This window comes from Lutra lutra, chromosome 11, assembly GCF_902655055.1.
Source record: "Lutra lutra chromosome 11, mLutLut1.2, whole genome shotgun sequence".
Taxonomy (NCBI): domain Eukaryota; kingdom Metazoa; phylum Chordata; class Mammalia; order Carnivora; family Mustelidae; genus Lutra; species Lutra lutra.
Window position 1 is genome coordinate 106,832,332 of NC_062288.1, and position 15,328 is coordinate 106,847,659.

A 15,328-nucleotide genomic window follows, 5' to 3' on the forward strand; every position below is an offset into this window, starting at 1 on the left:
CACAATATAATTCTGACACTGCGTGCTTGTACTTTACTTTGATACAGAGTAACCTTTTAAACTGGATTTAACCATAGACTTTCATAAAATTAAAATGCATAATCGCATAAAATCAAATCAGTCTTTAATTGAAATAATAAAACTCTGCACTGAAGTCATGGTCTCTGAGTCAACAGCCGCGTGAAGTAGCAGCTGCAGAGCGAGGCTTTGCCATCTGAGTCCCTGCTTCTCCAACATCTCCGCGATCTAGAGACGAAGTTCAGAAACAGACTCAAACCACACCCCACCTTGGCAGATTTCCACCCACCTGAGCGGGAGGTGCCGGACGGACCATCGCAGAGTGAAACGGCAGCTCCAGAGCTGGAGATGTTAAAAACAAGAAAAACCCATGTCAGGTTCATACCCGTCAGATGAAAGTGAATTCGATGTTGTTTCACTGCACACCAGAAATAATGTTTTCCCAGTGTGATACACTACTATTGCTAATTTGTGGGTTATAGGATTTGTAAGTATGATCTCCATTTTTTTCAAGTATCACAAAGGAAGCCAGTAAGAAAATTTGACTTTACAAATGCACTTTATTTCTAGGAAAGGCTCCTACTCATTTAAATCTTCAAGGTAACACTGGTTGCTCTTGTGGGTGGAACAGATGCTGAATTGTTCCCAAGGAGGGAGAAAGGAGCTCAGGGCAGATTCATCACTATTAAGTGTGTATCTTGGATGATAACAAACCTTTCACTCCCGAGCTGGGCCGGAGAGCGGTGAGAATGGGGGTACGGGCAGCGGGAGAACAGGGCAGGGTGAACGGAGGTGGTTGTGCACACGGCCCACGGAAACTGGGGGGGCGGCCTGGGGTCGGGGTGGTGGGCAGGGCGGGAGAAGAGCGCACTGGCTGGGGAACAGCAAGGCCTGGGGTGTGGGCAGCGCAGCCCGTGCTGAGGCGGACCAGACCCTGAAAGAGGGGAGGCGGTGGGGTAGGGCAGGAAGAACCCCCCATTGCCGCAGATAATGGCAGCAGGAAGCCAGCGTGGAGTCTTCCAGAGAGGAAGCAAAGGGCACTCTAAAAACAGAAGCCATTGTGGGGCACTTGGCTGACTCAGGCGGTCAGGGTCTGCCTTCGGCTCGTGTCATGATCCTGGGGTCCTGGGATCGAGGCCCGTATTGGGCTCCCTGCTCAGCGGGGAGTCTGCTTCCCCCTCTGACCCTCACCCTGCTTGCGTCCCCCACTTCATCTCTCTATGATAAATAAAATCTTTTAAAAAAAAGTTTTAAGAAAATTAAAAAATTTTTAAAGAACACATTTAGTAGAGAACAAAATGAAAATTATTAAGCTGAAAAATATAATCACTAAAATAAAAAACCAGGTATCCTCAAAGCCACAGGAAAAAGGAAGTGACTGTCCTGCAGGGCAGAGCTGTGCAGATGCCGTACACCCGGGCACAAAAACATGGGCCAGAGACGGAGCTTCAGGGCCAGAGGGAGGCAGCTCGCGCCCAGCACAAGGGCTCCAGGGTGGCGACTGACTGACACAGCGCCGTGAGCAACGACAGACGCAGCGCCGCGGCCCACGCGGGCGGCCGCAGCCACAGCACCAACACGCACCCCTGTCGCGCACCACGTCCCTGCGTTCTTCCCGCCGCCCTCTGGTCCAGACCCTCTGCACCCCTCGTCGGCACAGCTGCCTCTCCTCTCGGCTCAGGCTTCTCCTGTCCTTGGCCTGGGCTCCTGTGCCAGCCCCGTCACCAGCCGCAGACACTGACGCGCCCTCCCTCCGGCGGCCCCTCCGTCCACACCGCCGGCAGCCACGGCCGCTCACCTGCTGCGCGGCCGCTGGAAAAGTCTGTGCCGGACGCCGGACAAGTGCACGGAACACAGACGCGTTCCGCGTCCTGGAGAAGCCCCAAGCCTCCTGGAAAGACCAACACATTGAAAACAACGAGCTGGAAAATCAGATTTGTCATATAATACATATATGTGTGTAAATTATGACAGAAGTACAAAGGCAGACGGGGAAAATCAAATGCTCCATCAATGTCCCCGTCCCCTTTGCACAGGAAGTGAGGACAGCAAGTCCGCCCCCTGCTCCCCGAAGGCCCAGGCGTCACTCCCCTATGCCTTCCAGAGTTCCAGCTCCTTCTGCTCGCCGCGGGCCGACTCACCTCACCCCTTTCCCTGAGCTCATCGGGGGGTCTGGCCGCCTCCACCACGGTGTCCCCACCCCTCTTCTCCACCCGGCTCGCTCCCCACCTTGCCCACACCCACCTGGGCGAGGCTGTCCCACGAGCACGCCTCGGGCTCCTGCTCCCTGCGGAATGTGCGGACACAACTACGTTCACCTGTTTTGTGTTCGTGACCCGGGTCTTCTCAATCGAAACTTCAAGTCCCCTTGGAGATGTTGTGGAATGAAACGAGACCAGAAGATGAGACTTCTGCGTTCTGATAATAAATTATCTTATCGCCTTGTACGAGCTACTCAATTTTGTCTCCGTTTCCTCTTCTACAGAACAAGGGTCACGGGCCAAACCCTGTTGTCTCCTGCCTCGGCTCTCAGCAACTCGGCTGCATTCTTCCCCTCAGTGAGGACGGTGAGACCTACACCGGCTGCCTCCTCTCTCCTCTAGGAGCGGACTCTGCAGGCAAGCGCAAGGCAGGGACGAGGCCAGTCCTTACGGGGGACACTGCCACGCGCTCCCAGTCCAGCAGAGACCACCTGCCTGACTCCAGAGGCATCCTCGCAAGCAGGCAAACACAGAAGGTAGAAAGTGTTCTTGCATACCTCGTCGGGTGCTCCACACTGTCCAAGACTGACCTCTGCGCCAGGGCAGGCACAGCGTCTAGGACTCTATCGTCGTGGTCAGACTCTGAGAACGTGGTTTTGGTGGATAACTTTTTTCCACTACTGAAAGAAAACAAATAAAATGTATCTAGCAAATTCTGTTTTCATTTCAGTCTGAAATGGATAGAACATTAAGTAATTTCTTCTTGGCATAAATGTTTTGTTTAGAACCCAAGGACCTGGGCCGCCTGGATGGCTCAGCAGGTTAAGCCTCTGCCTTTGGCTCAGGTCATGATCCCAGGGTCCTGGGATCGAGCCCCACATCGGGCTCTCTGCTCCACGGGGGGGCCTGCTTCCCTCCCACCCTCTGCCTGCGACTCTGCCTACTTGTGATCTCTGTGTGTGTCAAATAAATTTAAAAAAAAAAATCTTAAAAAAAAAGAAAAAGAACCCGGGGACCCCTTGCAGCTCGGTATAAAACAAAGCTGGACTTAAATGCACACTTGTCACATTGCTTTTATTCCTAAACATTACTGACAGCAGTTTATTGACGTTGCTTCCGAAAGACTCCTCGGTGATAATGTACCAAGACTGAGAATTTAGGACAGTTTTTATTTCATGTGCATCTGACAAGCTCAGCATCTGGCCGGAGCCACCCAGACCGCAGGCCGGGACGCAGCATCCCAGCAGCCCACACAGGGGGCTGGAGCGAGCCCCAACCCGACGACGAGGACGACGACGATGACGACGACGACAGAGACCTTTTCTTATATTGCAACAATCCTGAAAAAGGTAAGAGAATACTGGAATGCAAGAAACAGAAAAGGTTTAACATTTTTTTCAGGCAAAATCTGTAAGACTCAGACAAGAAACGTTGCTTACTTTGGAGAGCACCTGTGGGTTTTAATTTATCAACAGACCCCTCACCTATGTAGTTAAGAAGTACCAGACTTCTCAATTCTACATCGGCCCCATCTCTCCTCTTGTCTTACGCTTTGTCAGGACCTGGATGCTAGCTGACCCACAGCATCAGAATTTGACCTGCAGGGCAGCTCTCCACCATCAAGACAAAGTGGCAAATCTTGGACCAGAGCCAAACAGATTCTACAATCACAAGTAAGTTTCACGAGCAAGGAGCTTAGCCCCCAGCTCCTCCTACGTGACAGCCTCTCCTAACCGACAGCTGCGGCCTCAGAAGAGCATCCTCTAAGCAGCTGACTTCGAAACGGAGAGCTCAGGCTGGCGCACGGATGGCCACATACCACGCGCTGGTAACACCCAAAACTGGGCAGATGGGGCACTGCAGCCTCACCCGAGATGGCTCTGAAGGACGGCGGTGGAGGGACATCCTCCCAACTGCTCAAGCAAAGCCCCCAACTGCTCATTTTGCCCAAAAGGAAATATGGCCAGAGATGGTGGACAGCAGCTATCACTCTGGTGGACAGAGGTTTGGAAGGAAACTTGGGAAATGGTAATAGGGAGTGCCGGGAGGCGGCGTGTGGAAAGACTCCAGTAGACGCACTGTGTGCCTCTATTTCAGCTACCTGGGAAGCTCACCCAAGGGCACTTCACCCGAGAAGGACTGGAGATCCAGACTCGTGATCAGCCTGCCTCTGCTCCCAGCCACGCGGCCTTGCCCCAGGGGCTCCCGAAGGGCAGGGCGGAGGCTACCAGAGCAGGGCTGGGCGGCCTCGCAGCTCGGACTCCCGCTCCCTAAACCTGATGCGGCGATGGCCGCTGCCCAGATTGCCAACCACAGAGACCAGCTCGGTGTCCTCAGCACCCTGCCCCCCGCCCCGGGGAGGGCAGGCACCCGTGACAGCCGGCTGCCTGCACTGCCGTCATGTCCTTTTTCTGGAATAGACAGGAACTCTGAGCAGAGGCTTGTTTTCCCTACCCACAGTACTTTCGCCAAAATCACCAACCACCAAATGACAGAACAGCTTTATCCTCAACAGACACTCCACGTAGCACGGCTGCAAACTGGGGAGCTCACGGCGGACTATGTATGGGAATCCAGTCCTGTCCACGACACCCACTGGTCTGCCCGTGTTCTCTGTTACTGAAGCAACTGGCCGAATGGTAGAATGGCCTTGTCCACGACTCAGTTATGGGCCCAGGTGTACGGCAACACCATGCAGGGCCAGTGTAGACTGTGATCAGTGACCAAGATGGGGTGCAAAGTTCTGCTTGGGTGTGTATCCCAGGAAATCCTTCTTGACTCCCGCTTCCTGAAGCACCCACACATAGACCGAGCTGGGTTCTCCTAGCATAATCATTACTGCGCTTGACTAAAACCATCTGCCTACATATTATTCTCCCTCTGTCCTAAATTTAAAATGCTCAAGGGCAGGAAATGCACCTTACTCATCTCTCTACTCCGGGAAGCTAGCATGGTCCCTGCCCGTATACAGCAGGTTATAAATACTTGCTGTGTCTATCCCATCAAATGTTACAATGTATGTGCTTTGACACACATACAGGCAATTCTGCAGCAGTCGCCCAAAAAGTATATACACCAAGCGAAGACATTGCTTCAATACCTCCCCTTAGTTCATTCAACCCCATGCAGGATATTTAACTAGATGTAGTTCTTTTTTTTTTTTTTTTGTCAGAGAGAGAGAGCACGTGCACATAGGCAGGCGGAGTGACAGGCAGAGAGAGAGGAGGAAGCAGGCTCCCTGCCAAGCAAGGAGCCCGATGCGGGACTTGATCCCAGGACCCTGGGTTCATGACCTGAGCTGAAGGCAGCGGCTTACCCGACGGAGCCACCCAGGCGCCCCGACTCGATGTATTTCTGACCACATCTCTCTGCAGCAGAGCCGTCTACTCCCCTCAAAGTTGTCATGCACACACAGACTACAGGGTCTACTTTTCCCTCCTGCATCCCATGCTGATCACAGGTGAGATATAAAATAATCATTTATAGAGGTTTTAGATTAGAAGTAAAGGAACTAGGAAAAGAATCATAAAGAAAATATCACCTAACAAATTTGTAGACTTTAGCTAAAGCAAGAATTAATGGAAAATTTGTGGTTTGAAGAGGTGGGGGGGTGGGAGGTTGGGGGAACCAGGTGGTGGGTATTGGGGAGGGCACGGATTGCATGGAGCACTGGGTGTGGTACAAAAATAATGAATACTGTTATGCTGAAAATAAATTTAAAAAATGATTTAAAAAATTTGTGGTCTTAAATGTGTATGTTAGAAAGAAGAAAGCTGACAATAAATTAGCTAACCATCCTTCTCAAAAAAAGAAGGAAAAGGAAAAAAATATAAAATAAACCAAAGAAAATAGAAAAATGAAATAATAAAGAGCTGAAATTAATGAAGTAACAACATTCGATAAACAGGGCCAAAAGACAAAATCTTGCTCCTTGAAGAGATTAGTGAAGTTGACAAGTTTCTGACACTGAGCAAGGGTTTACAGAAGAGGGAACAAACCACCACCATCAGGAATGAAAAGAGGAACATCACTACAAACACTTCAGAAATTATAAAGATAATGTCATAAATAGCTTTATACACAAATACAAACATTTAGAGCAAATTGAAAAATTCCCAGAAAAATACAACTCATCAAACTGAATCAAGTAATAAACTTAAATTGTTCTGTAACAATTAATGATATTGAATCAATGATTCTCCTACTGAGAAAATATTCAGATGGTTTTATGAGTGACTTCATCAAACTTTCAAGGAACAGATCACTAATCCCTAAACAAAAGTGAAGGAACAGAAGGGAAATTCTTAACCAGATAAGGAATATCTGCCAAATCTGAAGCAAGTGTCACTTCAGCGACAACACACCAGAAGCATTGCTTTACTACCAGAAACAAAGCAATGACTGCCACCATCCCTCTTCCACGACACCCGGCAGGCAGGGCGGCAGGCACAGCAGAGAATGAGACTGAAGACCTGACAACTGGGGAAGAAGGAATTTCATTATTTACAGATGATGTGGCTTCCAGAAAGCCCAAAAAGCATATTCAGACAAATTATTAGAAACAATCAGAGTTTATCAAAACAGCTTACCAGACAATCCACATACAACAATCAGTACCATTTCTTAACCAGAGACAGAAAAGAAAAATAATAGCATTTGAACAGCGATGAGGTGTGCATCTGACACAGGACGGGCAAAGCCTGCGCACTGACATTTCATGACGTGTTGCTGAAAGGCATCAAAGCAGAACTATAGAACACGTGGAAAGATGATGTTTCTGCGCAGAGACTCAGTATCCCAAAGTGCTCTCCCAGAGCACACGCAGACACAGCAGAATCAGAGTGCTAGTCCCCGTGAGGCTTTCTATCGGCGGCGACGGGCTGATTTTAAAACTCAGATGAAGCAGTCGAGGGCCAGGAATAGCTAAGATAACTCTTGAGGAAGGTGACAGAGGGGACATGTAGCCCACCAGGCAGCAAGAAACATCATAACTCCAGAGTACGTAAGACAGGGCTGCAGCGCTTACAGCCAACCATTGCAGAAGAGTGGGAATCCCACAGTCAGACCCAGGCGGAAAGTTGGGAAGTTTATATAAAACAGAGACAGTCTGATTCCACTGAGGGAAGGACAGCTATTTATTAAATGGTCCTGGGAAAAATTAAGTATCTGCTCTGGAAAAAAATCAGACTGGACCCCTACATTCTTTCATAAACCATCTATTTTAGGTAATTCAAAGACTCTTCAGGTACCGTCTTCATGATCTGAAGGCAGAGAGAGATCTCGTAGAACACAGAAAGCACTAACCATAAAGAGAAAGTTTGATAAACTGGGCTACATTACAATTAAGGGCTTCTCCTTACCAAAAAATAATATAAATAAAATGAAAAAATAATTCACAACCTGGGATATTAGCAACACATCTAACTGAGGAAGGACCTATAAATGACTACATATGACTATACTAGGAAAAGGTAAATGATGTAAGTAGAATAAAGATATGAATGGGGATTTCACAGAAGACAAAATATAAGCAGAGAATTATCATATGAAAAGTTTTTCTGCCTTAGTAATCAAGAAAATTAAAATTAAGACTGCAATGAGATTACATGTTACATTTAACCAGATTTAAGAAGCTGAACAATGCCATATGTTGGAGACACGGCAGGTTAGTGAGAACTTTACCTACCCTCTTGGGAATATCTGTTGCTACAACCACGATGCAACCACTATACAAAGCATCTTGAGGGCACCTGGGTGGCTCAGTTGACTGAGCTCAGGTCATGACCTCAGGGTATTGGGATCCCACACTGGGCTCTGCTCAGCAAGGGGTCTGCTTGCAATTCTGGCTCTCCTTCTCTCTCTGCCCCTCCCCCCAAAAATAAATAAATATATCTTTTTTTTTTTTTTAAAGCACCTTGACATTGTTTTCCACAGTTGGACGTTTGCTTACCTCACCTAGCAATTTTGTTATTAGGTATATATCCTAGCAAAGTTCTCCTACCTCTACATTCCACAGAGACACTCTCATAGCAGCCCTGAGCCTAATAAAAATAAGATAAGCTAAGAAAAACCTGAATGGCCATTCGCTGGAGAATGGGTAGACAAATTAAGGTGTAAGCATCACACAGCAGAAAACTGTGTAGCAGTAAAAAAACGAATGACCTACTACAGGCAACAGCACAGATGAATCTCAAAAACAACATTACTTGAACAAAGTCCTAGAAGATGATAATCAGTGTGGTGCCATTTGTATAAAGCTGAAAAATAAAGAGGAAAATGTATACAAGTTGCTGAGGATTAGAAACACAGAATTAATATAGAAACAAAACCAAGGAGATGATAAACACCAAATTCAACATGGTGGAATGCAGGAGAATCCTGACACAGAATGAGAAAGGAACGAGATACATGCAAGGCAGTGGTAGATCTCTAGTCCCTACACTGGGGTGGTGGATTCAGACATTATTGGATTAAACTTTCACATATATATTTATATATAACATATAAGAGGAAGGAACTCTACTCCACCTTACCCTGACACCAAAACCAGGCAAACTCATTATAAGGAAAGAAAACCACATACCAATAACCCTCATGAACATAGACATAAAATTCTAGCAACAAATACTAGCTGATTGAATCTAGCGATACATAAAAAGAGACAAAATTTTTACAATTGCTCTAACACAAATATTGTTAACCTTTTTTACCATATCACTGGTCTTTCTTTTTTTTTTTAATAAATGAAGACTTAAAACCAAAAAACATTAAAATTAAAGAAAAGAGTAATATTCCATTATCATTTGGAGCTTATCCCAGGAATACAAAGCTGGTTCAACATTCAAAAATCAATCAAATCCATTATATAACAGACAAAAGAAGAAAAACCACATGATCACATGAAGTGGTGCAGAAAAGCACTTAACAAAATTGAACATTAATTCATAATAAATACTCAGCAAACTGATAAGAAAGAAATCTCTTAATCTGATAAGGGGCATCTACAGAGAAATCTAGAGCCAACATTACATTTAATGGTGGAAAAACTCACTATTTTCTGCTTAAAACAAGAGAACCAATCACTACACCTATTCAACATCATACTATAAGTCCTAGCCAGTTCAGTATGGAAAAAAAAGAAAAAGAGGGGTGCCTGGGTGGCTCAGTCAACTGAGCATCTGACTTTTGGTTTCAGCTCAGGTCATGATCTCAGGGTCATGAGATTGAGCCCTGCATCAGGCTCCACACTCAGTGGGGAGTTTGCTTGAGATTCTCTCTCCTTCTTCCTCTGCCCATCTCCCTGTTCTCACTCACTCTCTCTTTCTCAAATAAGTAAACCTTTAAAAAAAAAAAAAAAGGAAAAGAAAAGGCAATAGAAAATTTGCTGTCTTTTCAGATGTCATGACTTTAGAAAATCTCAAAGAATCTACAAAACAAACTTCTAAAACTAATAAATGAGTTTATCAGGTTTGTAAGATATAAGGTCAACTCACAGAAATTAATTCTATAAACAAGCAATGAATAATGAGAAAGAAAATAATTAAAACTATACCATTTATAATAGCTCCAAAAATGATATATCTAGGTATAAATACAAAACATTTTTTGAAAACTGTAAAACCCTGATGAAAAGAAAGGAAGAAAGAGCTTATTAGATGGAGAGGCATACAATGTTCATGAATTGGAGTACTCTCTCCAACCAACCAACTTCGTGCAATTCTGACCAAAATCCCACCAGGACGTTTGTGTATATATTCAAGCTGATTCCAAAATTGATATGGAAAGGCAAGGAATCCAAAATCACCGAACAACAGTGAAAAAGAAGAGCCAAGTTGGAAGACTCCCACTATCCAATTTTTTAAAATTTTTTAAAAAGATTTTATTTATTTATTTGACAGACAGAGATCACAAGTAGGCAGAGAGGCAGGCAGAGAGAGAGAGAGGAGGAAGCAAGCTCCCTGCTGAGCAGAGAGCCCGATGTGGGCTCTCAGGATCCCAGGACCCCGGGATCACGATCTGAGCTGAAGGCAGAGGCTTTAACCCACTGAGCCACCCAGGCACCTCCCACTATCCAATTTTAAGAATTACTATAAAGCTACAGAAATCAAGACAGTATAGTTTTGGCAAAGGAAGCAAAAAAAAAAAAAACCTATTAATGCAACAGAATAGTTTAGAAATGAGCCCACACAAATGGCCATTTGATCTTTAACAAAAATACAAAGGCAATTAGAAGAAAAATGATAGTGTTTACAAAAAATGCTGCTGAAATAATTGGATATCCATACTCAGAAAAGATTAGTGTTGGTATAAACCTCACACCTTGGGGCGTTTTGGTGGCTCAGTTGGTTAAGCATCCAATTCTCGATTTTGGCTCAGGTCATGATCTCAGGTTTGGGAGATCAAGCCACGGGTCCTGGATTCCACACTGGGCTTAAGATTCTCTCTCTCCCTCTGCCTCTGCACACCCCCCCACTGCCTCTGCTCATGCTCTTGCTCAAATAAATAAATAAATAGATAAGCAAACACCTTATATAAAAAGGAGCCAACAATGCACCATAGATTTAAATGCAAACTGTTGATCTATGCAACTCTTGGAAGAAATCATGGGAGTGATTTTTGTGACCTGGAGTTAGGTAAAGATTTCTTACCTATGACACCAAAGGCAGAATCCTTAAAAACAGAAATTGATAAACACCTTCATCAAAATTAGAAATGTTTGCTCTTCAAAGACACTGTTTAATGGGGCACCTGGGTGGCTCAGTGGGTTAAAGCCTCTGCCTTCGACTCAGGTCATAATCCTGGGGTCCTGGGATCGAGCCCCGCCTGGGGCTCTCTGCTCCACAGGGAGCCTGCTTCCTCCTCTCTCTCTCTGCCTGCCTCTCTGACTACTTGTGATCTCTGTCTGTCAAATAAATAAATAAAACCTTTAAAAAATAAAATAAAATAAATAATAATAATAATAAAATAATAAAATAAAATTTTAAAAAGGCTATAGACTGGAGAAAAATATTTGCAAATCACTTATCTAACAAAGGACTTGTAGCCAGAAAACACAGTAAATTCAAACAACCCAATTAAAAAGGGGGGGAGGGGCAAAGACTTGAACAAATGCTTCGCCAAGATACATGGGTAGAAAATAAGCACCTGAAAAGATTCTGAACATCGTTCTCCGTTTGGGGAAACTTAACCCATGCTGAGACAGAACCACATTAGGTCGGCTACACGGAGGGAGATGGAGAGCAGAGGGCAGAGGAAGAAAGACCGCTGTCACCTGGTGCCGGTGAGGATGGGGGGCAGCTGGGACACAGCCACAGCACACCCAGGAAAGCAGCGAAACCCCCCACCACAGGACGCAGCAGCCCCCCTCTGAAACGTAACCTTAAACAAAACCCGCACATGATTGTTTACCGCAGCTTTATCATTACCAAAAACTGGAAACAACCCAAATGTCCAGCAACCCGTGAATGGTCATCGAAGTGAGGCGGACGGGATCTATCTCAGGCATGAAGAGGAACGACAGACGCACACGTCACGGCATGAACGAATCTCCAATGTGTGCCGCTCAGGGGAGAAGCCAGATTCGGAAGGTCACGTATTGTATGATTTTGTGTATGTGAACATTCTGGAACCAGGCAACACTACCGGCCCAGAAAACAGATGAGTGATTGCCAGGGGCTGGGGGTGAAGAGAAGGGACTGGTTACAGATGGCCCCAAGGACCCTTTTTCGTGATGGTGGTCATGCTGTCAATCTTGACGTTGGTGGTCACACGACTTTGCGTCTTGTGAAAACGCATGAAACTATACAATTTAAACAGTATGTGCATCACTTACCTCCATATACTTGACTTTAAACACGTATCAGGTATAGAAATATTAGCCCATGGGAAACCAGCTGCTTCAAAAGAGGAGGCAAAGTCCAGTGTGATAGGGGAGAGCCTGAACAGACAGTGTCGCGTCCATAGCAGGCAGTAGTTTGTAGCTTTGAATAATATTTTTATAAGCTCAAATCTCCAATAATTAAATCTATAAAGCAGATGGGACAACAGAGCTAAATATCTTGTAAGAGAATCATAATCTAGAACAATAAGGGTTGAATATATACATATGTCCTACATTCCAAACCCTTTTCTTTTACCTTTTTATGGATCTGAGCCATTGTTCATGAAAACCAGAGGAAATGGAAGCACAGAGCGATCCTGGAAAACAACTAATTTATCTCACAGTATAATCAACTCAGCCTCAACAAAAAGAATCTGAAACCAAATGTTCAAATGAAGAGTATATGCCTTTGTTTTCCATCCAGTTTTGATGGTGTTTAAACAAGGATTTTTTAAAGCCTTGACTTTCAGAAGGTCACATGTGCAACATTTCCCTAAAACTTCGCCTGCTCTCTTCACAAGGTGAGTTTCCTTAATGCTGCTGCAAATCAGGTGAAAGGCATGCCGAGGGGAAAGTTAAATAAAAAGCTATCTCAAATAGCATTTTTTAAAAGGCAAACATCAACCTTGTAAGTATTAAAAGCACATTCTAAAATCCACTCTGATGACAGTTTAAGAAAGCCGCTTTTATGTGTGCAGAGCCCTGCTCTGCAAGGTCTTTCAAATGCGAGTGTTTACCTAAAAATACAGGCAAGGGCCAGAATCTGGCCTTGAAGAGGCGCCTTTTGATTGCACACAGTGAACTCAATCTTTAACTAATAAATTGTCCCACACCTTTGTCTCGCCCAAGAAAGGCAGAGGTCTGCTCTCACAAGAACGTACAAGCCTCTTTAAAGGAACAGGGTTTTTCACTCTGAATCTCTCTACTTGTTGATTTAGAGCTTCTCTGAGTGACAAAGCACATCACTGGCTTTTTTTTTTTAACTCTGTCATCTGTGCTACTGAGTGTACTTTGACTCAGATCAAAGTTGAAAGCTTCCAGAAAGATACACAAACCACAGTGTGACAAATAGCGTGCCGTGTCTGACCCGGCAAACAATAAATTACTTTCATCAGCCCAGGTAAAGAATCCCGTGTTTTCAATTCTAATTCTGAGGTCTGAAATGATAGAACTTTACCACATTCTCAAAGAACGAAGAGCTTTAAATAACAAGGAAAAGCCGTAAGTGAAACTCACGTGCTACAACCACTGAAATTCTCATTGTTCAAAGGACTGTGGTTTCAATTTGCCCTCGTCTGAAGCTATTGTGAAGTTTAAACTAAGTAGCATCAGTTTAACTAAAACATGTTCATTGGACTCCATTTTTTTTAGTTGAGAAATAATTTGCAGCGTGTCTGTGCCCACGAGACTATATAAAAATGTCTTTCATATTATTCAACAACAGTACAACCGACCATTCCTTTCCCGCATAAACCTGCGTAAAGGGCCCACAAGTGACAAATGACATCAGAAAGACATGCCCGCTTTGTCAGGGCTGCGCTCTCCGTTGCCTGTGGGCACCACTATCAGCAGAGACTACGACGGCTCACTAAGCGTCCCGTCTGCTGGGCCCTGGGGAGGTGCTTTACATAGAAGACCTTAGTCCCTCCAAAAATCCTAGGAGGCAGAAATTTCTACTCCCATCTTCCAGATGAGGAAACTAAGGCGCAAAGCATTTAAGTAACTTGCGCAAGGTCACACACATCTGGAAAGTGAGAGAGCCTGGATGTGAACCAGTCTTTTCTACAACCCAAGTTGCACTGGACTCACAGGGTGAGAACACTGTCTTCTTTTTTTTTTTTTTTAAGATTTTTATTTATTTATTTGACAGACAGAGATCACAAGTAGGCAGAGGAGATAGGCAGAGAGAGAGGAGGAAGCAGGCTCTCCATCAAGCAGAGAGCCCGATGTGGGGCTCGATCCCAGGACCCTGGGACCATGACCTGAGCCGAAGGCAGAGGCTTTAATCCACTGAGCCACCCAGGTGCCCCGAGAACACTGTCTTCTAACAAGCGTGTGAGTTGCCCTGATGGTGAAAGAAAGGACACACTGGTCTTTTGTTTCAAATCCTTCCCGAATCAAAGAGAAAAAAGGTCGTCCTAGTTTGTCCTCCCTGAGCACTTCATTATGTGTACTCCAACGGGGAAACCGTGAATTCCACAAATATTCCTCCTATGACAGGGTGCTGAGCTGTGTGGTGGGACCATCATAAATAAGAAAACAAACAAAATTATTATTGATTCTCTAAGAATTAGGTTTTTGATTTATTTTAAAAATATTTTTTGGGTTCAGATGTCCCGCCAGCAAAAAAAAATCAGTAAGTCCAGAACATCTGAGCAAAACATTCCACATTCCAAACTGTCACTAATCCTTCTGTCCCCTACAATGACCCAGAATAATTAGGGAACGTGATTTGTGCCATTGGGACAGCAATTGATAATCACAGAACAAAAACAGGGCCATTGTAAACCGCTGAATGGAAGCTCCTGGCGCTTCCTCCGTCCGCCAGGACACAGGACGTGTGAACGCACTGTGCTAGCGAAAGCCTGTGTCGTTAGAGCAAAAAATTTCATCTTTACTCTTGAGCAAAAACCGAATATTCTTGTCCGGATTTGCTTAGGGATGCCTATATTTCATGGCTATAGACATCTTTTGCAAGGATTACTATAGGTTTTTTTTCTATAGGAAAAAAACCCTTTTCATTCAGAATCTAAAGCTTTCTTCTCTCCACTACGAAACATTTTCCAATGAGTTTCCAGGCAGCAGAGCACTTTCCCCTGCTCCCCACCCTGGACCTAGTCCTGGCCTCCACCCCTCCTGCTGCCCCTTCCCTAGTGCTGCTCTGTGGCCGCAGGCAGCTCTCCTCAGATCCTGGCTCCCCTCCTCACAGGGACCCTACTGTCTCAGCACCGACCTGGCTGGGTGTTCCCTGCTCTCGCTGACCCCTGGCTTGCTCCCAGCCCTCAGTGAGCGGCCTGCAGGAGGGCAGTTCTCACCCCCAAGGTCCTCAGTGGCTCTGTATAAGCCCGTCCCCCTCCTCCCCATCCAACGCCCTTCCCCAGCCAGACCTGCCCTCCCCAGGCCCAGGACGGATCTTCTGCACCTGCACATTCTCATCCTTCCAGGCACTTCCTCCCACACTCGGCAGGCCTACACCCTCCCTGTCCTCACAGTCCAGCTCTGCCCTCCA

General features: G+C 45.5%; 1 long non-coding RNA gene across 2 annotated transcripts in view; it reads right to left on the bottom strand.

The window, feature by feature from the left end:
- Nucleotides 1–2,105: 2,105 nt before the first annotated feature.
- Nucleotides 2,106–15,328, bottom strand: part of LOC125080870 (uncharacterized) — a 30,988-nt gene continuing 17,765 nt past the window's right edge. For both annotated transcript variants that reach the window (XR_007121518.1, XR_007121519.1), the window contains exons 3-4: nucleotides 12,052–12,243; nucleotides 2,106–2,899 (exon numbers count right to left, since the gene is read on the bottom strand). This is a non-coding gene — a long non-coding RNA (uncharacterized LOC125080870). The remainder of the gene's footprint in view (nucleotides 2,900–12,051; nucleotides 12,244–15,328) is intronic.